The sequence below is a fragment of the Sciurus carolinensis genome, chromosome 8 (genome assembly GCF_902686445.1).
Source record: "Sciurus carolinensis chromosome 8, mSciCar1.2, whole genome shotgun sequence".
Lineage (NCBI taxonomy): Eukaryota > Metazoa > Chordata > Mammalia > Rodentia > Sciuridae > Sciurus > Sciurus carolinensis.
The window spans coordinates 56,969,511-56,995,357 of record NC_062220.1 but is presented as its reverse complement, the minus strand read 5'-3'; the positions used below and the strand labels follow the sequence as shown (position 1 = coordinate 56,995,357).

The 25,847-nt window shown below is 32.9% G+C and overlaps 1 protein-coding gene across 1 annotated transcript in view; it reads right to left on the bottom strand.

The window, feature by feature from the left end:
• The window catches only part of Sema3a (semaphorin 3A), a 459,630-nt gene extending 445,776 nt beyond the window's left edge, over window positions 1-13,854 (bottom strand). Inside the window, exon 1 of the mRNA XM_047562544.1 lies at window positions 13,639-13,854. The gene's annotated coding sequence lies outside the window, so the exon portion shown is untranslated. The remainder of the gene's footprint in view (window positions 1-13,638) is intronic.
• Window positions 13,855-25,847: the final 11,993 nt, after the last annotated feature.

Here is a 25,847-nt window from a genome sequence, read left to right as displayed (position 1 = left end):
TAGGCTGTATCTCTAGTTTTCATATGAATCTAAATTAAAATGCATGTTGGTAAACATAAAATTAAAGTCAGATTTTCTGGAAAGACTATATAAAATTTCCCAAAGTTTTTATTTCTTTTGGACCCAGGGATAAAGTGAAGAAAGTTAGTGTAAGAATATTTTCAATACATCTTAGTTGTCCAAATGTAGAGCCAATAACCATGTTAAGATATACAAAATAATGCTGTACAGTTCTAAAACTTGAAGTTAGTTTTATTAAGTAAGACTGGCAATGCTTAATTGAAATAACTTTTAAAATTCTTTAATAAATAACACAGATGCCTAATATAAGCTAGGCATTCAGGTGCTCAAGTAAAATATATGAATAATAAATGAATATAAATTTCTATATCAATATAAGGACTGATCCTTAAGTGCAATAAATCAAATTGATAAATACTCAAAACGTGGTAGAATAGAAGTAGAAGAAACATAGGGATAGAAGAAGGACACACATTTTATTTAGTTCAAATTTTAAACTGCAGTTGAGAACTCAAAGCAATGAACACTAATTTGCACAATATCAATATACTTTACTTGCCTCTTAATTGTGCTTTTAGTATGCTGAATATTTCCTGTAACTTAGAGACATGACTATAATTACTGTTGTTTCTATCCAAGTTCTGAAGGAAAAAAGGATAACATTTCATCAGTTTTCCAGTACAGAAACTCTATTACAATTCTTAACTACTTGTACTAAAGGAAACTCATTCCTAGTTGTTCCTATGCAAGTAATAAGTATTACAGAAGAGTACCTGCCATGAATTTGTAAAAAGAAAATAATAACTCAAAGATACACCCTTAGTATGTTTACATCACTGTCTCAACAACAGAAATGACCTGAACCTGAAATATTGTTGAGGCAGTACATTTCCTGAAGCAATGGCACTTAACCAAATCAAAGCATGTGGTAAAGACACCCTGCAAAGACAGAAATTTACTTCCTCAAAGTTTCTCAGATTTCAAGCTTCATTTGCATGTATTTTTCATCACTTTGTGTGAAAAGAATGCACAGTGACATCTCTTGGCTATTTTTCCATATGCAGAGAGGTGTAGGAGCATAGAACCTACTTAATAAAAAGTGAAACGGTGACTTAATGTGATGGTAGAATCTGCATATCTGCAAAAGGATCTTCAGGGCATTGAAAGTCCAAATGTTAAAAATGTTTAGAGAGCAAAATAAACACATGGACAGCAATTTCTATAGGAGTTATTGATTTATTGATTTATTCTCAAAACACCTGGTCAATACTGACATTTGATTCACCTTTGAGGAGCGTATTTTGCCTGGACTCTCTTTTGCCAAGTCACCTTCATTATAAACCTTCCTCCTCAGTTAGGTAACCAGAAAATTCCAAGTGAACAGCTAAGCAGCCCTGTGTTGAAGTAACATCTTTCTAGAGTTGAAGTCATCATGTTACACTGATCTGTTTTTCCAAGTGAGATTTCACATTTGTTAAAATATACCTTGAAATCAGCAGTAAGAGAGACCCTCCCTGGCCCTCAGTTGCTCACACCTTCTAGTGTCAGTTCCCTCTGGGACTCAGAGTGAAACTGAGCACTTTGGCAAATCTAAAAATAATCAGTCCATTAGTATCAAGTTGCTTTCCTGAATGTGTAGCAAGGTGTTCTTTCTCTCTTCCCCACCCCAGGCGCCCTCCCAACCTCACCCTAGGATCTATTATGTTCAAAATACAATAGAAACTTCATGGACTTACTATTTTCACCCCAAGGATTAAGGTTATAAAATATAATTGCATATAATGTTACACACAAAGCTTTTTGCAAATTTGTAATGTTATTTTTCTAAATTGATAGGTAAATAAACATGTAGATCTTGGTGAAACAAAACCATGATATAAAATAAATACACGATACATTTGAATGTGTTAATTAACATGACATTTTATTATTAATACCATATAATTATTATTTTATATAGTTTTTGTGAGACACATATATAGATTTTGTAGACTACAAAGGATTGTGATAAAGTGAGCTATTTTTATATTAAGAAAATTGGTTATATCTACTGGCAAGAATACTTGCAAGAAAAAAATAAAAGTTTTGTTTAAAAATAATTTTATTTATCATTTATTATAATTTAAAATTAGATCTAAAATATTTCAAGTACTGTCTATTTTGAAATAACTGGTTGTTTAAGGTACCTGAAATTAAATTTATTTTGGCAATAACTGTAGGACGTTTCTTTATTTTTCACAAATTTTCAAGGTTATATAGAAAGTAACATTACACTGTTGCGATTATCAACCTTACATAAGATAGCAATCTAAAACAGCATTATCTAGCCTTTCTCTTATCAAATAAATCCTAACATGCTCATCAAAATAATATTCCAGTTTCATATACCTCTATGGACACCTGGAAAATTAATTAGCATCTACAGAAAGTAATGGAGTCAAGTGTTTGCTTTCCAAATACCTTTTTTACAGCCACTCACAGAACAATAAAAACATTCTACTAAGATTCTTTTTCATGCCAAAGAATGCACTGAGTGGGGTCTGTTTTGGGGGACTGTAAGAGGAGAAACCTGGGGTGCTTTAAGGTTAATGGACAGTGATTAAGGTTAATGGCTGAGTGCTTAAGGTTAAGTGTTGTATTTACATAGCTGCCAATTCTCCTAAAAAAAAAAAAAAAAAAAAAAGTCCTTATGTCTATCAGTTTCAGCTAATAGCCAATTAAACAGCAAATGGAGGATACAGACCAAAGGTAAAGACCCTTGGATCTGCATTTATAGGGTAGAATTGTCAGTTTTCCACCAAGAATATTTATTGAACACCTACTTTGTCATGGCTGTATTGCAAACAACAAAGTAGAAGCCAAGGCCTCTGTGTTCAAAAAACTTAGCATCTAGCTGGAAATGGACCAAGATGAGAAAATATCTCAATACAGAATGCTATCAAATACATCACACAGGTAAGACACATTACATAATCCAGATACCATCTAGCTCAAGATTTCATAGAATGGGAAAGGATATTTAAAATAAACCTTAAAATTAATGGTTTTCAAAGAGCTATATTTCATTCTATTTTTTTTAAATATACAATCCCAAGCAATGTGAACATATATCAATGACAACCTTTGACAAACATATTGCTCTGTGCTAAAATGACTTGTGTAATTTAACAATAATACTAATAAACAAGAAGCTTGATAGGAATATGCATTAGCTCTTTTCACACACAAAATCTCAAGATTAATTTAAAGTAATGATGACATCAACCCAAATAGCCAAATCAAAACTAAATTAGTCCATTCATTTGAATCCAATGTAGACTTTTCTTACACTAGGCAAACCAGAATGGTGTAGTGGGTGTGGGGGCCTGGAATATCTGGCAGTTAGCCAAGGCAAACTGTATCATTGACCCCCCAAATGACCACATGATTAATTACATGGATGGAGTTTACTAAAACAAGATTGATGTTCATCTCTGCAGAAGCCATTGGGAAGAGTGCCTCATACATGGAACAGTCTCACTTTCCTTCCATGAGCAAAATTCAGCCAGGGCTCTTTGTTTTTCTCTTACTTTCTTCACTCTCCCTGAATTTCCAACTGATTTCAGAAGGAAAGCATGCTAGGGTTGGAGAACATGGAAGTAAAGGACTGAAGAGGAACAGGCAGAATGGAAGAGAAGGTAAAAAATTGACAGGTAACACATAATCATGAAAAGCAAAATTTAAAGTATCTCTTAACAAATATTTTTTATTCTATAAGGTTCTTCTACTGCTGAGTTTCAAAACGTTCAGAACTTGTGCATAAACTAGGGAAAGGTGAATTGGCATCCCAAGTTAGCAGTGATCCTATTCTTCTAACAGCGAAAGTACTGGGTCAAGCAAGGGACAGCTTAGGATCAGGCCTGGCCTTGGGCAGGATCCCAAACTGGAGGTGCCAGCAAAGAGCATTCAGTGTTTGGCCTGCAACTTACCTCTTCTAGATTTTGGGTTTTTTTTTTTTTTGCAACCGAACTATGTAATTAGAGAATCTTCTTTTTCAATCAGAAGAGTCTCTTACTAAAATGTAAAAACATCCTTAAAGGGTTAGGACTGCATCCATTAAAAAGATGCATCTTTTAACTTGTTGCATCTATCTTTAATGAGTTTCCTTTCAGACCTGGTAGTGAGCATTACCCCAATAGATTGCTTTGGTTTAGGAATTAATGAGAGCAAGGGTGACAATGCAAAGAATACAAACTATTCAGGTGCATGGGACTTTGTGAACAGAAAACCCTACTGTTAGCAAAAGTTTCTTACTGGGAAAATGAGAAGTCAGCAAGAAGCCTGTGACAATGGGGGTGACTCAACTGTTGAGAAAAGAGAGGAAGAGAGTTTACCATTGAATCAGGAAAGGTGTGAGGAGGGTGTCAAAGAACAGTTCATGACCCTCAAATTTGCTAAGGATGAGTTCTGTTCTTGATATTACCTGGCTCTCCATACTTCTAAGTAGAGAAGAACCACCTAAGGGTGAATTTGACCAAGGAAGAGATACTAGGGCAAATCTAAATCTCTTGGGATCCATCAGTCTTTCAAATAGTCACTTAGCTTCACTGCTTCTGTATCTGTCTCAATTTTTATTAATGTGCTGCACAGATTGGGATCAAACCTAATTAAAACTAAATAATATTTCAAACTCTTAGAGTAACTTTGTGATATCCTACTGAAATAAATAAAACTAAAAATGCTTAAAGTATATTATTCATCCAAATGAAGAGTCAGCCACAGTTGATATTGAAACCCAATATCCATTATCCAATATTTCTTATTTAATATCCATTAAATAAGAAATGCAGTTTATAACAGAAAAAAGATCTAACAGAAACTTCATAAATCTCTGAAAAAAATTCCAAAGATTTATAGTTCTGATTTTAAAAAGGAATATGAGATAATTGTAATATACTTCTCTATTTCTTTAAGTAATGCTTAATATGGTTTTATATGTTTTTCCCTATTCCACATAATTCAAGATAAATTAAGTTCACTCTTTTCAGCTAATTACATTGCAGTGTCTCCATTTTATTATGGTGTCTATAGTTTGACAGAATAAAAAATTGCCTTTAATATAAAAAAGGCAATTATTATCTATTTAAAGTGCAAGAAATGCATTTTAATTCTTAATCCATAATAAGCATTTAACAGAAGCCAGCAAAATTAACTGAATCAATGCCCTAATTTTTTGATATTCAAGTAACTTGAGGATATTTAATTATTCTCAAGAGCAGTTTATTAATTCTGTCATGACTGACTTTAAGTCATTGAAATACATGCAAAAAAAAGTTTGTTTAAAAATTAATACACATCCTTATGAGAGTAAAATATCTTCTACCTTATGTTTGTTTTTAAATTATGTTTTATGTCCTATTGTTGATCAATGTTGTTTTAATTATAGATGAAATTATTATATAGTGCAATTTTTTAAAAACTAGACACAGGAGAAATTTTTTATACTGTCCATTTCAAACTTACTTTATAGATGAAAATATAAAGGTAGTACTATTAATATTATTAGTTACAAGTGTTCAAGTACTATCAGTTACCTGTCCAAGCTCTTGCTACTTATTTGGACTTTACTGCAAATCTCTGAATTCTTGGTTTATTCTCTATTCATTATAAAATAATATACATACATAAATGCATACCCATTGTGCAATTATATAACTAATATCTATTTCTAAATAGTAAGTTAATAGATTGAATTTGAATCAACAGATTAGTATGCATTTGTTTAAATTCTGTTATTTCAAATTTTAATTGGTGTTTTTAAAATCTAATAATTAACATCAGCAACAACTCCTTTATAAATAGCCAGTATTTATAAATAGTGATGATTGTAATTGTAGGAACTCACCAGGTATCATCTGCCCACAACATTGCTTCCCTCCAAAAAAGCCTGAGTTCCTGCTACTTCATTTCCTTCTCCTAAGTCATGCTGATCTCAGGAGAGGCCACATATGATCACAACCAGGAGACTACATCTGATTCCTTTTACTGCCTCTTCCCATTTCAAAGGTAGTGCTCAAGAACAAGTATCCTGAGTTTTGGAAGTAAATCCAGGCTTATCCTACGTGAAGCCTCAGTTATTTTCAGAAGTTACATAAAAAATTCTAAGTTTTAGTCTTGTAGATGCAGTATCAACCTGTCATAGTCCAGTATCATAAAACAAGACAAAAAAATCTTGAAATTTTTAATTAACAAAACTAGACCTTTTTCAGCCCTTTGTCATGTTGGTGTATAGGTGCACGTAGTTTTAAGTGTTTGTAGAAGGGGAAGAAAAGCTTAAAATATCCTTATACAAAAATAAAACTATAAATGATGGCAGGTTTATGTGCAATAAGTATAACCATAAACTAAAGCACAGTCTGTATTTGTAGACAGAAAAGAATAAGGCCATGCTAGTTCTTAAAATTAATCTTAAACTCCATGTTATCCCCCTGTGGATAAAGAGCTAACAATATATTTTCCCCTTCTTTGTGAAAATTTGATCTTTCGTTAACTGTCTAGACTTACTCCTCCTGAAAATCAGTAAAAATCAGAATGTCAACTGTATTCTTGGAAAATTTACCTATGGTAGAAATGACTTGACTGCTACAATGAATCAGGACTTGGAAAGCTATAAACCTGATAGTAAGCCTGAGTTTCCCTGAATATGATGCCTATTTGCACTGAAAAGTCCCCTTTCAAGAATCCTAGGAGCTATATCTCTGTTGTTGGAAAAGATAATCTATATCTACAGGGAAGGAAGCTTTAAAACTAGGGTGCTTCCACACCTGCCTCATTTTGACCTTGTCTGCTTGCATTGAGTTATTGGACTGCTGTAAAGAAGGCCTAAAGTAGAAACCCTGATACTCTCCCGCTGGTAGTCTGTGCTTCTTCCCGGTACCATCACCCTTGTAGTAAGCACAACAAATGTGGCCAGTAGCTTTGTGAGTCTGTTTAGGAGAGTTCAAAAGACTTTGAAGAAATACACTATCCAAGCCATACTAATAAAAAAAATTGAACTTCATAATTTCTAAAACAGTTTTGAAAAGTTAATACTATTGTGGTTCTAAACACTTTGTAATTAACATAGAAGATCTCTGTGTAATGCTCCTGGTAGTCAGAGTCATTGTTTAAAGTTACATAGTTACATATTACATAATGTAAACTCTAATAGGTTAAAGTAAACCAGGAAGCAATGTTTAAAATGCATAGATTTTTCTTCTTGGTGCAACAAAACCTTGTGATGTGATTGTTTAAAAAATTAAATTAAATTAAAAGTTCATCAAGCAAAATTTTAAAAATTCTTCTTTATGTGACAGTCTTTACTGTGAAAATATAATCTTGCCAAATAAAGAATTTTATAAATACATGCACATAGTTATTTATTCACTTTCATACACACATTCAGAAGAAGTATTTATTACATTATTAAAACATGGAAGTTAATGGATATACTTTCAGTATATGATGTGAATAAAAGATTTGATATAAAAATTTATCATTTCCCACTGATAAAACCATTTTTAGCCTCTGCATTCACACAAAAGTTCCAAAAAAAGAAGCATTCCAAAAGAAATGGCATTACCTGATTTTTCTAGAATCAAAGTGTATGGCAACACCAACACTTTTAAGTTAACCTAAGGAACCAGAACTATAATAAAAATAGTTTCTACCACAATCTGTGTAGTATGTGGACATCTTGATGTTTGAACACATCTGTTGCTTTCAATATTAGATTAATCACTCAAATGATTTTTACAGATTTAATATTATTCATTGTCAAGAAAATAAAACAAATTGCTCATCAATAAAATGGAAGTGACAACTTTACTTTTGCTTATCAATATGTTTAAGCTAACGTGAGCCTGCAAACATACAGTAGTTACAGAATTAATACTTCTTCTCTATTTTCATCTACATAGATTTGTATTTATGCCCTAAAGGAAATGGAACTGTTTGCACATAAATTCCTATCACCCACATTTTCATGTTGGGTAAGTTAAATATTTGGTTAAAAAATAAAGTTGTGATAAACATACTTCTATCATTATTTCATAAGTGAAAAAGATCAATGTTTTACTCTACAGTCTATTTTATGTGATACTTGAGAACAAGAATGACAATATAAGTCAATATTTTATATGAATTTTAAGAAGTTCTTGCCAGAAGTAATAATTTTCATTGTCTTAACCATGTGTCAAAACAATGTTGGATATGACTGGTTTTAAACCAAGCCTAATTCAAGGGTTTAGGATTGTAGAGTCACTTTCAGATTGTAAAGATTTATATCTTCTGTTAACTTTGTTTCCTTTCTTAAATTGTTCAAAATGGGGGCAGGGAAGAGACTCATCAAGAAACAGTATTAATCAAATATGAGTTCTGCCTCAAGTTTACAAGTAGGGAAATGTTTTGGGAAGTGATTCTTTGATCCAAGAAAGAGTTATTTATTTAAATTTTATTTTGTAAATTCTCAAATTTGTAACAGAAACAGAACACAAATCATCCCTTTCTTATCCCTTTCATCCAAATTTGAAATGTATAATACTAAGGAATAAAACAAAAGTGAGGATAACTGCTAATTAGAAGCTCTTTGAGTTCTGTTTTATACACACCTAGAAACTATGAACATAGAACAATAATAATGTGTACTTCATAATAAAATTAAAGATTCATAGCAATGCTTCAAAATAGGGTGCATATTTCAATGGGGCTAGGATGAAGATAAATATTTAATATTAGGCATTAATAGAAACCAACACTTTTGAATTTGGTTGCAGAAAAGACCAGGAGTTGACTTGTCCAGGGGAACTAGGACTAAGAGGCCTCCATATGAAGAAAAGACCAAGAGCTGAGTTGATTGTTATGACTGCTGACTGGGAATCTGGAATGCAGGAAGACACAGAAGTGAGCAGAGATACTGCCTCCCCAGATCTGAGTGGAACTGTCCACCACAGTGTCTAAGTCTGAAAGGTTCCCAATTATTTCTTAGGAGCACCAGCCGCAAGTGACCAGTGTAAGTATTTCTCCTAGACAGGTGCTCTGTGGAAGGTTTGGAATGTGAGGTTAGGGGAAAAGACAGAGGTGGGGCAGGGGAGAGAAGGAAAGAGAGACACACAAATAAACATGCGGTCGTTACTGGATAATTCAAAAAGGATTTATGAGGAAAAGATTAACTTCATGGAGTTAGCCTGTTGATCTTTTTGACTAACGATAGTGATAGAGGAAGTCTTTGACCACTGTTTTTTAAGTAATCATCAATCCTCAAGGTATTTAGAGCTTTCAGATCCTGTCACCATAGATTCATTCTTCCAAGACCTTGAGATTAGTTTCTTACAAATCACTTGTTTTCCTATCTTCTTTTTTTCATAAGACTAGCCTATGGTTTTATAAATGCCAATCACATTTAAATATCTTCATCAAATACCTTTCACCAAAACCAAAGGAAATATGAGAATTAAAGGAACATTTATTTCTACTTACTTTTTTGAGAAAATAGGTTAATGTTGCTTAAATTTTGAAGTAATTTTCTCATGTTCATTTCATTTGCCTTATATAAACCTTCTTACATTTATAAAAGTAAATGATACCTTGGTTTAAAATTGTTGGTAATACAAACTATTAAAAATAAGATTAAAATCTCTTGAAAGTGAATATTTTGTTTTTATTTGAAAAAGAATACACAGACCCATTATATTAAAGTTATATTATGAAATACAAGGGATTTTTTGTCATAAATATTTTGTTTTCAATCTCTCCACAAAGAATCTCCACCATTTTAATAAATGTCTGACTTGAGGATAAAGTGTTTGAGCAGATAGACATACCACAGATGCAGGTCCTAGGAAATTCTGTATTTCAAATGAAATCTTGTGAAGATTTTTTCCAGATCAAATATATATAAATATACATATTTCCACAGATAAAGGAAAATTTTAATTAGCATTCTATCTTAGAAAAAAAAATATCCAGGTGTTCCTATTGAAGCCTGAAAATCCTTGAGGGTGTCTGAGGGCTTACTTCCCTCCCTTGTAGGTGGGAAGGTGATTAGATAACTCTCATTGAGAGGTTGTTCTAATTAGTCAGTTCTCTTAGCAGAAGTTTAGTCTAGATGGAAATAACCCTGGAGAGAGCAATTCTTGTCAGACCTGGTACTAACAGGAATGGAAACTTAGCAATTGAGGGAGAACAGATGGACTAGCTCTTCTTCCCATTTCTGAGATTTAACTGCAACTCCTTTTTTAACTTTTGGAGACTTCTAGAAAATAGTAGGGTCTACAGGTGCTTCAGGATGATGTAACTGGAAGTAAGATCCGACTCACTGCTGCCTGTCATTCAACTACTTAAGCTTTGTTCTAGTGGGCATTCCATCATTTTCATTTATGAATCCTTTTTAGAATTTACCTCGTCTTGATAAAGTGGCCAGAGATAAAATCGGCTTTGTACTGAGAATTAAGTCATCTGTTAGACAAGAGCCAGTGCAGACCTCATGGTCAGATGAAGTATCTGCCTTCAGGCAAAGTTAATCTGAACCTAAGTAACACCACTTATGAGCAGAGCTGTGCAACAGGGGGCAAGCCCCTTAACCACTTTATATTTTTATTTTATCAATGGGAGTAGAAACTATGCATACTTTATTGGACTACAGGATCTAAGTACATCATGGATATAAAGCACTGAGGGTAGTGTTCCCTGTTATTTTGTAGGTACCCAACCAGTGTTTTTCATTAGAATTCTTTCTGGAAGTAGTCAGCTTCCAATGCAGAGCAAAAATGATGCATCAAATAGAAGAGCACCTGATGTCACAGCTGTGGGCATTGGTAAGGTGTGAGGACATAGAGGAGGCATTGTGCCCATTATGCAGAGTTGATTATATTGTCCTCTCATTGGAAGCTCCACTTGTGATCTGTTAACATTCAAAACTGGACTTTCTATCCTAACATGTAATATTATTCCTTTATCATAAGTGAACATGGACTTACTACATTTTCTGTTGATTTAGGGTTTCAATTTATTTGAAAGAGAATATTTCTTAGGATAAATTGATATAACCTATGATTTCTAAAAAAAATTTCCTCTTGGCATATGAAATTTTCATGTGTAACAAATACAGTATATTATGTTGTTTGTATTCCTTGATTACTCATATTGCAATCTTATTTGAAAACATGGGTGGATAAAGCCCTGGATCATGGACACACACAAAAATGAAAATATTAAAGATCTTATTTAAGGACCATCTAACTTATGAATTGCCTTAATTTTAGCATATACTTATTTGCAAAATATAATACCAATAAAAAATCATCAAAAAATTTAAGGTGAACTTAGCCTTAAGTTCTCCCAGCATGAGTCCTGATTGGAAAGAATGTAACAAAATTACACCTTTATTATAAACACAGATTATAACAAAAACTCCATTATAGTTTCTTGAGCTTTTCAAAAGGCTTTTAATTATTTTGTTCATCTCTACCATGCTATTTCTTCAAAGAATTCTGCCATTAGTGAAAAATCATCTTCATGAGTTACCTGTGTATATTGCTAGCATATAGCCAGCACTTAATCATAATAAACTTAGATGAAACACCAAACCTTTCCTCTGTCATACCACGTTTACCCTCACAGTGCCCCTAAAGGTTTATTAAATTAACTGAAACTTGAGAAAGGGTTATATAGACTATTTAGATAAAAAGTGAAATTTCCATTTATCATTCCATGCCTTTAATTATTGATTTGACTGATTTTTTTCACGTTATTTTTCTTTACTCAACTTCATATACTAGTTAATGTTGTTGCTATTGTATGAAAATGATCACAATGTATTAGAAATATTCAGTATGGACTGCTTGATTTTTATTAGACTTTGAAAGGCAGATGAATAAATCAAGAAGAAAGAAATTTAAATGCAGTGCTGAAGTGAGGTCCAGCCTTTGAAACTGGCTTCCTATTAATCACCGGACTGACCTTTCCATTAAGGGGCACTTGTTGGAGTCATTGACACGGTTACAGCATTCATATGTGTGAACTGTACCCTGTGGTATTCATGTACTGAGGAAAGCATAGTGAAATTAGAATCTCTCCCTGTAGGGGGTAGACATTGACCGCTATTCAATGCCAACAATCGTCGGTTAAAGTATTTTATGAAGAATGACTTTTAAACTGCATTTACTCCACCATCAGTAACGTCAAATGCAATTCTTAAAGAAATATATTTAACTGGCAGTAATTAATTAAACCTCTCATAGCAGCAACTTTATCCAGGCTAAATCATTTCTGAATATACACAAAGGAGTCATCAGGATTCTACCGTCATGGATTTTAAATCATCATTTTCAATGATGTCCATCTATAATAGTTAGAAAACAAAAACAAAACATTGGCCAATGGGGAATTACTTTAACAATGCAATAGTGTTTTGTCTAAGTTTGCCTGTCTCTATACTCTATACATGTGCATTGTCTTTTGAGATGACAACGCCACTCAGACTCATTTTTCAAATATATAATACCTACATTTTAAAAATCAATGCAAGAGATTACAGATATAATGATGTAGTAAGTTTTATTGCATCCTCTTTCTAAAGTATTAATTTAAGTATCATAACTGGAGTCTTTGTGAGGTCATGTGTTCTATGTGTTTATTTCATACACGGAGCATCATACATTTGAACAGCAAACACATTCTTCTACACTGCCTGACATTCCACCTGAAAGTCCACCACAGTTAGCTTGTTAACACAATTCAAGATATATGGTGTAGTAGTAAAAAGATTCCCCACAGCCAAGTAAAATTCAGAGTTGAGGGCTCCAGGAACACAGCTCTACTTAGATCAAATCTGAACTTCAAGTTCAAACATAGTTTAATGGTGAATCCAAAGTTGTAAATGCAAAGTAAACGCAATGTGAAGGCTGCTTTAAACCAAGCATGAAAGACCAAAAAGTCAAAGTTGAGATTTCCCACATCTGGTTTTAATAGCTCTTCCTAGGCTATTAGACAAATGACCTTTTGTTTTGTTTTGTTTTGTTTGTTTTAAAAATGCATTATCATTGTCATTGCTGCTACAATCTAATGCTGCCTTTAGAGTTTTCAGGATCACTTCTTTGGCAAAAGTCAAAGCTGTAGAATGAATTGGTTAAGCCAAAATTATAAGAAAATTCCTCACATTAATCTATCAACAGTGATGTAACAATATAGTCATGCATAAAAGCTGAAATCCATTTTCAAAAAGGGTTTGAGCTTTGTAAAGATTTTTTTTTCTATTCTCAGAACTGTGACAAAGCACTTGTCACCATCATTCTTGACAGTAATAAAGGATATTTCACCCAGAAATAGCAGTTAATATGCCAGGCTCCAGGCTCGAATTAGCATTATTATTAGCACCACATTTCAGTTTCAAGACCTTCTGAATGAGGAGTCACTCGTGGAGTATTTAAGCTGCAGTGACAGTGCCAGGGCACTGTGCAAAACGAAACTGGAGGAAATCCACAGGGTTATGAACACAGGCTTTTTGCTGGTTCACTTTTGCAGTCTTTAGAGGATTCCCTGAGAGTAAACACCCTTAATTAATTCCCAAGTAAAAGAAGAGAAGGTAAATATTCTACTTACTGCATTTGCTGTCCTTTGTCCACGCGCTGAAGTTAAAGGGCTGTTCTGTGGTTCCTACCTAGCTCCAGGTTGCCCTCCGGATTAGGCATAAACGTGAGCGGCAAGAAGCATGTTGACTTTGCAACTGTACAAGGAGCAGCCCATCACACTGCTGCTAGTAAGCCCGGCAGGACAAAGTGCTAAACTTCAGCAGGAGAGCACAGCATCTATTACCCCTGAGGCTCTACCATTTCACCTACACCTGGGCGGATCTATCAAGCTTCATCTCTATTAGAGCTATTTGACTCTGTGGTTTAGGAGGGAGGAGGAGAAAAAAAAAAAAAAAAAAAAAAGAGGCTTGCCGTTGTCACACTTGTTTCCTATTAAAGAGCCTTACGGTGGATTGAGTAATTGTGTACGAAGGTAGTCTGGCTGGCAGATGTGTGTAGCCCCAGCGGAGCACTAGATTCAAGGCAGATGGGTTGTACCAGGGCGCAAACAACATTGAGAGAGAGAGAGGCGTGATTAAAACAGCAGGCCTCTGTTTTATAGTGCTGGAAGTGGGGTAGCATTAAAGCTCCTGGGAACCAGAGCTCCCCAAATGGTATGCTCTGTATGAAGGAAAATAATAAATTCAATAAAAAGAAAGATGTTCCAACTACAAAAGTTATAGAGATATTTGTAATATCCAATCTAACTCTTAATGAAAGATTAAATGGCACACTCTTCCCCAATACCCTAACTAAACTTAATTAAAACTACTCAATCATGGGTCATAGTGGGTTATTGATAGTGTTAATGTGATGGATTTGAAACAGATCCCTCATTCTGCTCCATAAGCCAAGGTTATCTTTTTAATCTGAATTAAATTGCTTTAAGGAGATTTACACTGTCGGGCAGATTGACATCCTGCAATCAGGCTTTTTTTTTTTACTGTGGTTGAAGTCAATTGTTTGAAAAAACGTCCTTCTCGTTAGGTATTTCTGCATTCTCCTAATAGCTCAGGTAACTTAATCCAAGGAAATTTTAGGGCTTTCTATGTCACTATTCATTCTGACAATAAAATTGCATAAATAATCAGAATGAATATAGTTTAATTTCGAAGTCAGAACTGTTTGGTCTATTTCCCTATGTTGTTGAGAACTATCCTCCGATGTTCAGCAGTGAGCAACTACTAGTATTAATGATAATGATGATGATGATAATTGAACTGTTGCTCTGTGCCAGAAACCATGCAAAGAGCTTTGAGGACATCATCTCCTTTGATTCCTACAAGGACACTGTGAGGTCAATACTACTATTATCACCTTTTCACCTCTTTTTTTTTTTTTTTTTTTCCTTAAACACATGAGGGAGAGTCCCGGTGAGAGGTTCTTCCACCCAAGGTCACACATTTGTTATGGGTTGGAAGCAGGCTTCAATTCAATCTGTCTGTAGAATCCTCACTCTTCCTGAGGTCAGACACTCTATGCAGAGTAATTTTTATCCTGTACAAGTAAAATGATTATCACAAATTCTTTACTGAAAAATATGAAGTAAACTACCATTTCTCTGGGCAGTTATAAATTAGAATTAGATACTCCAGCTTTGTGTGTTCAAACAAGTCATTGAAAGACAATTCAGTCCACTCACTGATAGAAGAGATAGGACCCCTGAAGTTAAGAGTTGCCTAAGAATGCGTACATTTAAAATAATTTATTGGAACATTTTCTTATAATTAAGATCCTTTGAGCAAATGTTCCTTTACTAGCTCTAATTGATTTGTAGAAAATCAGTAAAAAGAAGAATAGGATGGGAAATTAAGATTTTTTCCATGTTTTCCATGTTTCTAAAGTTGTTCAAAATTCTGTTTGATTTATGATTTCTTATTCTCCTTTTTATGTTTCCCTGTGAATAGAGTCATTATTTCTTTCTGTAGAAGCATATTTTACTCCGCAGTAAAATTATATTTCAAAGAAAAATTTATTTTGAGTGATCAGAGTAACATTTAATAAACACTTTTGCCAAAGATAAATGAAATAAAAGTCTGGTTCATGAATAATTGCAGTCTTGTAGTTTGGCAAATTATGCTAGCATACAAGTTTTTAGTCCTTTGAATTTAGACATTTATAATAAGTCATATTAAACAATTAATTAGCTGTCCTCTTTGTCATTACATCTAAAAAAATACATTTCAAAATGCAAGAATAATTTTAAGGAAAGTGTTCAAAGGTGGTAGGTAGAAAGATAAGGTGTAATGAAATGGGGATAGAGTATCAAGTAAAAGATAGCAACAAAGAATGGAAATAACAGAACCCAAGGAAAAACGGTGGGATTTCAATGTAATCCAAGGGGCCATCGCAATTTGAAGAAACCGTAAATGGTTTACAAACACAGTTTGAGTAAAGCTATGAGATGAGAACAGGGGCTTTAAAGAAGTGTCAGGTTATTTTAGAGACCATTTTGTGTGTGTGTGTGTGTGTGTGTGTGTATGTGTGTATGCATGTATGTGTGAGCATGTGTGAATTTTTATATCCCAAAGATATTACAGGTACATACTGATATTCAAGATCGAGAAAAAACACTACTAGAAGAATACAAAACTGCCTGTAGAAATGCCGTATAGGAGACCAATTAATTCAATTTGTTTTAGTTATAAGTAAATTAGGTTAAAATTTGTCGTTAATGAGTCTGGTATTGGTTTCTACCAAATGTCAGCATTTTCAAATTTTAAAATTTTTCACTGGAAAAGCAAACAAAGCTTCTGCATTTTCATAGTTTCACATAAAATACCATGAAGATTTTCATAGAATTTTTTTCTATCCTGGCTGAAAATGGAACATACTGGAAATAACCCAAGAAACAATATCCTGGGGACTTTCCAGTCTAACTTTTACATCAAAGTTTGGATAAGATTTGGAGAAGCATACAGATTGTATTTTGATTTATTTCTAGTTTTATTCATGACCAATCTTACAAACCTTTACTCAAGAGAGTTCTTTTTAACAAATGTTACCTAATTTATGAAGTAATGATCCAATGCTGGCTGGTTTTACTTTTGGTTGACTTTCCCCAACAAATGTTTACTTGGCTCCTCACCCCTGATTTCTACCCACTTCTGTTGTGTTAATTCTTATTCCATTCATATTCAATTTTCCCTCTATTTTTATTGATGATGACTATGGTATTGGTGGTAGTGACTATGAAAATTTTATTAATATGATGACTTTAATAAACTTCAAATGTGAGTTAGCATTTGTTAAAATGTACAAATATTTTTGTTTAATGCAAACATTTAAGATATTATGCCCTTGAAAGCAAAATTCAACTTATTTTTACCTATATGATTTAAGACCCGATTCTTTGTTAAACAAATGTCTCACCTTGATCAAGAATTTGAAGCCCTCATAGTAAATAACTGGAGTCCCAAACTGCTTATTTTTTGAGTTTAAGAAAATGAAAGAACATTATGCTGAACCATAAGGACAAGTTGGTAGTTCTGAAAACAGCACTTTAGTTCTTAAATATAAATTTATTTTATATATATGAATTTCTTCAACAAACATTGCACATTCTTCTCTTTTATACTCTTTGATTTCAACATTGTGTATCATTACCTTAAGGATATAAAGCACATAGAGTTAGTTAAAGTGTGGGGTTCATCATCTCCTTTGCATAGACACATCTTCTTTCCAGTGTTTATGTGGATGCAATGATACAGAAGATGAAGACAGAGCAGAAAATTTTGTTTTTGATGATTCCACCAGCCTTACAAAAATGAGACAGAAGGGTTATTTTTTGTTACTATTGATTTACCACTCTAAAATTTATCATTCAATGGGCGTTAAACATAAAATTTAATGTCCAAACCCATTAATATCAAATTGGCTTTATTATTGCATAGATAGTATGGATAAACTAGCAATGGTAAAGGATTGGGTAGAATTGTAGTGGAGATAATATTTCTATGAGCAGATCTGAAAAAAAATATATTCAGAGTGGCCAAATGGTTGCAAATAATCTAGAATTCAGTGAATACTTGTGGGCAAATCTTTTATGAGACCAGGTATAATTTATAGAATTCTATGATACAAAAATATTCCCAACTTTTCCAAAATATTTCTCCCTCCATTAGATTTTATATTTCCTCCTAAAAAATACCCTTCTGGCCAAAGTAAAGAACAATCTTTTCCAAACTTTTATTGTGGTAAAAATACTTGTGATCTAAGAGGAGAATAAATGTACAGCCTCGAATACTTATTTATTTTTTATCCTCCAGATTGGTGTAGGATATTAGCTGGTGATCACTGGAAATTTTTCTGCTACAATATATTAATCAAAGGACAAGTCGTATTGCAGAATTTCCTTAGAGAGTGGAATAGTTTGGGGTGTCAAAAGTGACACAGATGTGATCAAAAAGTCTCCAGGTAGGTCGAGGGCCTTAAAACCATAAACTCCCCTGAGGAACCAAGTCAAGGTCAGTTATTCTTAAGAAAAGGTAAGTTCACATTAGCACAATGGTAGGTAAATATTGTGGTTGGGTAAACTCAAATTAAATGAAAGGGATCTAAAAAAATATTCTGTCAATATTTCCAATTTATCTAGGCCAATTTAGAAAACCTACAGATTAATTGGAGTGTACTTATGGCCCATCAAAAGCATTAAAATTTTTGAGTGAAAAAAATAGTATTTTTATCATCTTTCAAGATTTGTCAGATAGTTTTTAATTCAACTCAACAAATAGAAAACATTTCTTAAAAACTATCACTGATCTACATTTCATGGCATGACCTAGTATCTGACCTCAACATTTATAAACTACTTGGAATGAAAATAAATGCGCACAATAAATTAAATGAGAGTTCATAGTCAGAAAGAATGATACAGACAGTAAATTTAATAAGAAGTCAAAAAATGAGAGTTCAGTATGGGTTACATGAATTCAGAGGTAGGCAAGGACATTGTGTGATTCGGAAATGATGACAAAAACAGTCTTTGTCAAAGAGAAGGTTTGAATTGGAGAATCATGAAGAAAGTTTGGAGGGGTTAAGTTGTGTAGAACAAAGACACTGTTATATTTTCTGTTAAGTGCCTGGCAAGATAAATAAGTTTGGGAAAGATTAATTGTAAGGGATTAGAAAAAGGCAAGACTGCCTTTGAGTCTGCTGCAATAACTCAGGAACTGACCTACATTTCTCATGTGATCATCTCTTTTCCCTCAGAGCAGAACTACCCCTGCAGACTGATACATTTTAGTGTACCTCAAAGTCTCATTTCTGGCCCCATGTTCATGCCATGTGCTTGTGGTTCTTTGGAAAGACTAGGATTTAAAAACAGTCTTTGACCTAATTCCTGATTCCACCCCTTAATAGTAATTTAACTTCCCTGAACCTCAACAATAAATTGAATCCCTATGCCTACTTGTGAAGTTTAAGTGTGATGAGATCATTAAACTGAAACTTAATAAAGTGAAATGAATATAAAATTGAAGTTGGGTAATTAATATCCTCCATATCTCCGATTTATAACATCATGAATATATCCTAATACAGATGTCAAAAATTTTTCAAATCTTTATATAGACTCATATTTTACACAATATTTATCAAAAATACAGAAAACTTGCCAAATTTATTTTGTAAGATGACCCAATGTATTTAGTTAATGATAATGGCATAAGAAAACCAAAACGAAATTTTACATTCAGAAGAAATTTCAAAGCTAGAAACCACAAAACTTGGTAACCAATTAGAGATAAGGGAGGAGATTAAGTCAAAATTGACCCTACGAATAAGAGGTGTATTAGCCAATGTGAATCTTTATTCAATGCTTGTTCCTTGCTCAAATAGAAAATAGCATTAGAAAATAGAAACAGCATTCCAAGTCTGGCATGGTATCATTTCATAAACTATCAGAGATCTGTCATGATCTTCCTTCTTTCTGCTCTGTCCACCTGGCTAATGGATGTCACTTTCAAGGAAAAAAACAAACAAACAAACCTAATGAAATTCTGGTCATTGTTTCTGTGAAAATCAAAAGAATATGGAGGAAGATAAAAACAGATCCATTCCAATTGTTGAAGGGCCAATTCAGAAGAATCCACTGAGACATTTTGCTTATACAATACTGTTTCAGTAGCTAGATGGAAGATAGAAATGCAGACATTTTATTACCTGAAGTATAAATAAACAGTTGTTAATGAAAAAGATGACTGAGTATTTTAGGCAGAAAGCTAAAAGACTTCTTATTAATTGAATTGAATAATAATATTTGTGAGAAGTAGAAATGTTTGTGAAGAAGAAAACATTTTAACTTGGCATTCACAGAAGTATTGACATAAATTTTGAATGAATTGTGGGATAGAATTAAGACATAATGTCTATGATGTGGCTGAAAAAGAAATGATGCAGATGTACATATCAAACAAGGAACAAGATAAGGACATTTAATTAATAAACCTTGGTCAATCAATTCAATGAACTTCCAAACTCAAATTAGACATGAATCATTTTAATAACACTGCAGAAATCATAAAACTATATACTTAATCATACATATTTTAAATATATATACATTTTTATTTTTCCTGTCATTAAGCCAAATGTTGATTAATTTTTTAAAATTTTAGAGATTTTGTCAAAAATTGCATGACACTCATTTGACTGAATTGATCAATTTTATAGAAGATTATATAACCTACTGCTTATTTTGAAGAAAACAATTTTGAAAACACCAAGATATTCTAGTAAAATGCTCCATTCAAATGTTTTTGCAATATAGTAGAGAGCTGAACATTTGTATTAAATAGATCTGCAACTATTTTCTCCCATTCTGAGTACTATCTTTTCAGTGTTGTGTTCTTTTGTGCCCAAACCTTTTTAAGTTTGATATCATACATTTTATGTTTGTTTTTGTTGTTATTGCCTATGCTTTTGCTGTCATGACCAAGAAATCATTGCTAAAACTAATATCATGAAGCCTCCCCCATGTTTTCTCCTAAGAGTTTTAGCTCATACATTTGGGTGTTTGACTCCTTTGGGGGTTATTTTAATATATAGTTTATGATAAGAGTTCAAGTTCATTTTTAGGATGTGGATGTGCAATTTTCCAACACCATTTCTTGAGAAGAATGTCTTTCCCAGAGTGAGACTCCCCAGATTTTTTGTTTGTTTGTTTCAAGATTATTTTGACTTTCCAGGTTTCTTTGAGATTTTATATGAATTTTAGGATAGATTTTTCTATGTTTGCAAAAAGCATACTTGGAATTTGGATGGACATTGCGTTGATTCTAATAGGTCACTTTGGGTGATATTGACATTTTAATATTATTAAATCTTCCAATCCCTAAACATGGGATTTTTTTCCATCCTAGTATATTTACTATCTTTAGCAACTTTTTGTTGTTTTTAGTTTATAAATATTTTGCTTCTTCTACTGCTTATTTCTAAGTATTTTATTCTTCTTCATACTACTGTAAATTAAATTTAACAAATCAGAGTATATTAAGAGTTATGGCAGAAGTTGCTGAAATCCTTGAATCCTTGGTATTCGCTTCTCCCCAGCCCTAGGACCATCCTCTCTCACCCGAATCTATACTTTTTTATCAATTTGATGTTCATATATTTAAAATATGGTAGTATTAATTGGCAGTAATTATATACATTGCATTCCAAAGTTTATTTTTTAAAACTTGACAGTATACTTTCATGATTTATTCATGGTAATACAAAGAGAGTTCATTATTTTAATAATGGTAAGAAAGTTTATCATGTGATTGATGTTGAGTCACTAAACAGATTTAATGTATCCTAATTTTTTTACAAGTGTTTGTTTATTCTTTTAATTGACAAAAGAATATGTATCATGTACAACATGATGTTTTGAAATATGAATTCATCATGAAAAACATTTATCAAGCTAATTAGCATATGCATTGCCTCACATGTGATTTTTTTTTGTAGTAAGGACACTTTAATTAAAATCAATATTTAGCAATCTTCAAGATGATGACACAATATTATTAACTATAGTAAACAGGTTGTACAAATGGATCTCCTGACTATTCTTCCTAAAATTTCCTATTCCTTGCCTAACCCAACCCCAGTCCCTGGTAAGTAACCACTGTTCTAGTCTTTAATTCAAAGAATTCAACTTATTTAGATTCCACATACAAATGAGATTATACTTTCTGTGGCTGACTTATTTCACTTAACACAATAGCTCTGGGTTCATTCATGATAATTCAAAGACAGAATTTCCTTCTTTAAGGTTGAATAGCATTCCACTGTGTATATATATATACCACATTTTCTTTATTCAGTCATCCATTGATGGACATAGATTGATTTAATATTTTTTTATTTTTATTTAAAAAATTTTTTTTAGTTGTAGATGTATATAATACCTTATTCTGTTCATTGATTTCCATGTGGTGCTGAGGATCAAACCCAATCCTCCATGAGTTCCAGGCAAGTGTTCTACCATTGAGCCACAAACCCTGATTTCTTTTATTTTAACTACCATGAATAATGCTACAGTGAATATGGGGGTGCAGGGATTTCTTTGATTTTCCGATTTTATTTTCTTTGTATGTATACCCCGTACCATTATTGCAGAATCGTATGGCAATAATATTTTGAAATTTTAAAGAAATTTCCATAATTTTTTCCCATAATTAATAATTCACATTTCTACCAACAGGGTGCAAGAGTTCCCTTCTCTCTACATCCTTGCAAGCACTTTCTTTATCTTTTGTAGTCTTGATAATAGTCTTTACAACAGATGTGAAATGACATCTCATTATGGTTTTAATTTGTATTTCTCTGATAATTATTGATGTTGAGCATTTTTTTCACATACCTGTTGGCCATATGTGTCTTCTGAGAAATATTTATTCCTGTCCTTCATTCAGTTTCTAACTGGGTTATTTTTTCCTTACTATCAAATTGTTTGAGTTTCTTAAATATTTTGGATATTAATCCCTTTTCAGATTATGGTTGTTATGGTTTGCATATGAGATGTCCCCCAAAAACTCACATGTTAGACCCTGTAGGAAGATTCAGAGGAGGACTGATTGGGTTGTCAGAATCTTGCCTAATCAGTGAATTAATCCCTAATGGGGTTAATTGAAGTGGTAGGGTATGGCTGGAGGAGGTGGGAATTGGGGCGTGGCTACCGGGGTATATATTTTGTATCTGGAGAGTGAAGTCTCTCTCTCTCTGCTTCCTGATGATGGGAGCTGTTTCCCTCTGCCATGTTCTTCCACCATGATGTTCTGCCTCAACTTGAGAACCCTGAGGAATGGAGCCAGTCTTCTACAGACTAAGACCTTTGAAACCATGAGTCCTCAAATAAACCTTTCCTCCTTTAACATTGTTCTGGTCAGATCTTTTAGTCACAGCAGTGAAAAAGTTAAAACAAATGGTTTGCAAATATTTTCTCCCATTCTGTGAATTGGTTCTTCACTTTGTTAATTATTTACTTTGCTGTGTAGAAGCTTTCTATTTTAATGCAATTCATTTGTCTGTTTTTGCTTTTGTTGCCTGTACTTTTGGGGTCATTAAAACATATACATATAACACTGTCAGACCAATATCCTAGAGTTTTCCCCATATGTTTTCTTCAGTAGACTCACAGTTTCAGGTCTAAATTTATTCCATTTTGAGTTGATTTTGCACATGTTGTTAAGTAAGGATTTGAGTTAATTCTGGTGGATATAGATATCCAATTTTCCTAACATCATTAATGACTGTCCTTCCCTCATTGTGAATTACAATCTGTATTTTACTTATTGTCCAAATATTTAAACCAATTCTAATTTTCACCCTTACAAACAAAAGTACTTCCATGTGTCAAGGTGTGTGCTAAATAATTATAAAGGTTTGAATAGTGTCCTCCCCAAAATTCATGTTCACCAAAACCCTCAAAATCTGAATTTAAAGCTAGTTACCATTTCACACACCTGTAATCCCAAAGACTTGGGGAGAATGAGGTAGGAGGATCACAAGTTCAAGGTCAGCCTGGTTAACTTAGTGAGACCCTATCTCAAAATAAATTTTTAAAACAAAGTTGGGTGGGGCTGGAGATATAGTTCATTGGTAGAGTGTTCCTGTTTTCAATCCCCAGTATCAAGAAAGAGAGAAAGAGAAAGAAAGAAAGAAAACTAGACAAACCAAAAATCCATGAATTTATATGGGAATAGTGCCTATGAAGATAACTAAGTCAAGAATTGTGAGGTGAAAATATTCTGAATTTAGGGATAATCCTAGATACAATGACTGTTAATATTTTAAGAAAAGAAAAAGCTACAGAGAGACACAGAAGAAAATGCTATGTGAAGAACAGAGGTAAGGATTGGTCCATTGCATCTACATGTCAAAAAGGGTCTGGTGTTTCTGGAAGCTATCAGAAATGGAAAGGTATGGTACAGATTCTTCTCTAAAAGCTCAGCAACAAACAAATTCTGCTGATGCCTTAATTTTGGGCTTCTTGTCTTTAGACTTATGAGAATAAATTTTGTTTTAATTTATTAGCAGTCCTAGGAAACTAATATATCATTTTACAAGTATTATTTTTTTTATCCTTCACAACAGGCATACAAATTAATTCTAATTCTTATCTAGTTTTATAGATAAGGAACTAAGGCTACAGGTTACTAATTTACTAAAAGTCACACAACTCAACAGTAATAGAGACAGGTAACAGCCTTACAAGTTATTAATTGCCAGCTAATCTGGGCTAATGTTGGCAATTATAAGCATTCAGATGCATAGAACTAGCCTTTTTTGCTAGCATTGAGTGTCAAAATGTTTGCTAAAACTTTACTTTCCACCTTATACATGTTAAATTGCTAACTTTATTTCTATACATCAGAATTCTTCCATAAGGTTGTATGAGAAAAACTGTTTTTCTACCACCAAGATTTAGAACTTGTCACCATGATTTAGTGAAAGTTTACTACAGCACATTTGGATCATACATATTTAGACATTGCTTTTTAAAGAGGACTGAAGGAATATGAAAAACTAAAGCAAATGCTAAAAATCCTTTAGGCAGGAAATATCAAAGGAGTGAAAGCTGGTTTTCATTGTTCAAATAATCATTCTACAATACTTCAACATTTCACAGTGGCATGTTACATGTGTTGTTTTATTTATGTGTTGGGAAAGTACAAGGCAGAACAACGTATTTAGTAAATCCAGATTTTGCTACAGCAATAATCAAGAACAAAATCTTTATTTACAGTATATACTTCTGTCCAATCACATATTAATAAACACTCATCAAACTCATCTAACTCTTCTAAACTTACTGTTTCCTCAAATCCTTATTTTAACAATAGAATGTTTACATAAAAAATGAATCAATTAACACCTTAGATTACCCATTAACGTATGATACTGTGAGTGTGTGTGCGTGTGCATGTGTGTGCATGTGTGTGTTAAACTTCTTCACTTTCTTTTGCAAAAATTCTTTCAGAATTCCAGTTCTTATGAACTTCAGGACTTTAAAACATTATTGAATACTTAGTATAAGCTAAATATTATAGCACATAATGTCATTTATATCTTGTACTCTTTTTCTCTTCATGAATAAACATAACATTTTTCAACAAAATGGTTCCTTGAATTTAGAAGTCACTCCATAAATTTTTAGGTGTTCTTTCACTTTCCCTCATTAATTATTCTTAAACACTCTCAAAATCTTATGCTCCAAAGCACAGTATAGGTGCTGTGTAAATATTGCATTTGTTTTCCTTTTTCTCTCAGTTCCCTGCATGCATTTTTTTATTTTATTATTTTTTTAGAAATAGATTCTTTTTTAATATGTAAGCTTTTTAGTTGTTAATGGACCTTTATTTTTATTTACTTATATGGAGTGCTGAGAATCAAACCCAGTGCTTCACACATGCTAAGGGAGTGCTCAACTGCTGAACCACAAACCCAGCCCCCCTGCATACATTTATAATATAAGAAAACGGCATTAGAAATGTGTTCATTTGAATGCTCACTCTGTCACCTAGAAAATTGTGCAATAATTTTTTATTGAGTGCCTACTATACACAAATTACTCTGCTAGATGTTGTGGGGTGAATTTAAGTTGAAACATTTTCAATACTATTCATAAAAGAAAAATGTGGTTAAATGATTAGCAAATGGGTTTTTAAAATTCTCCTTCGTTTTAGTTTATAAGCACATTTGATAGTTTTAAATGTCCCTTTGTATTCCTTTTGGTGTTACTGTCATTAATAG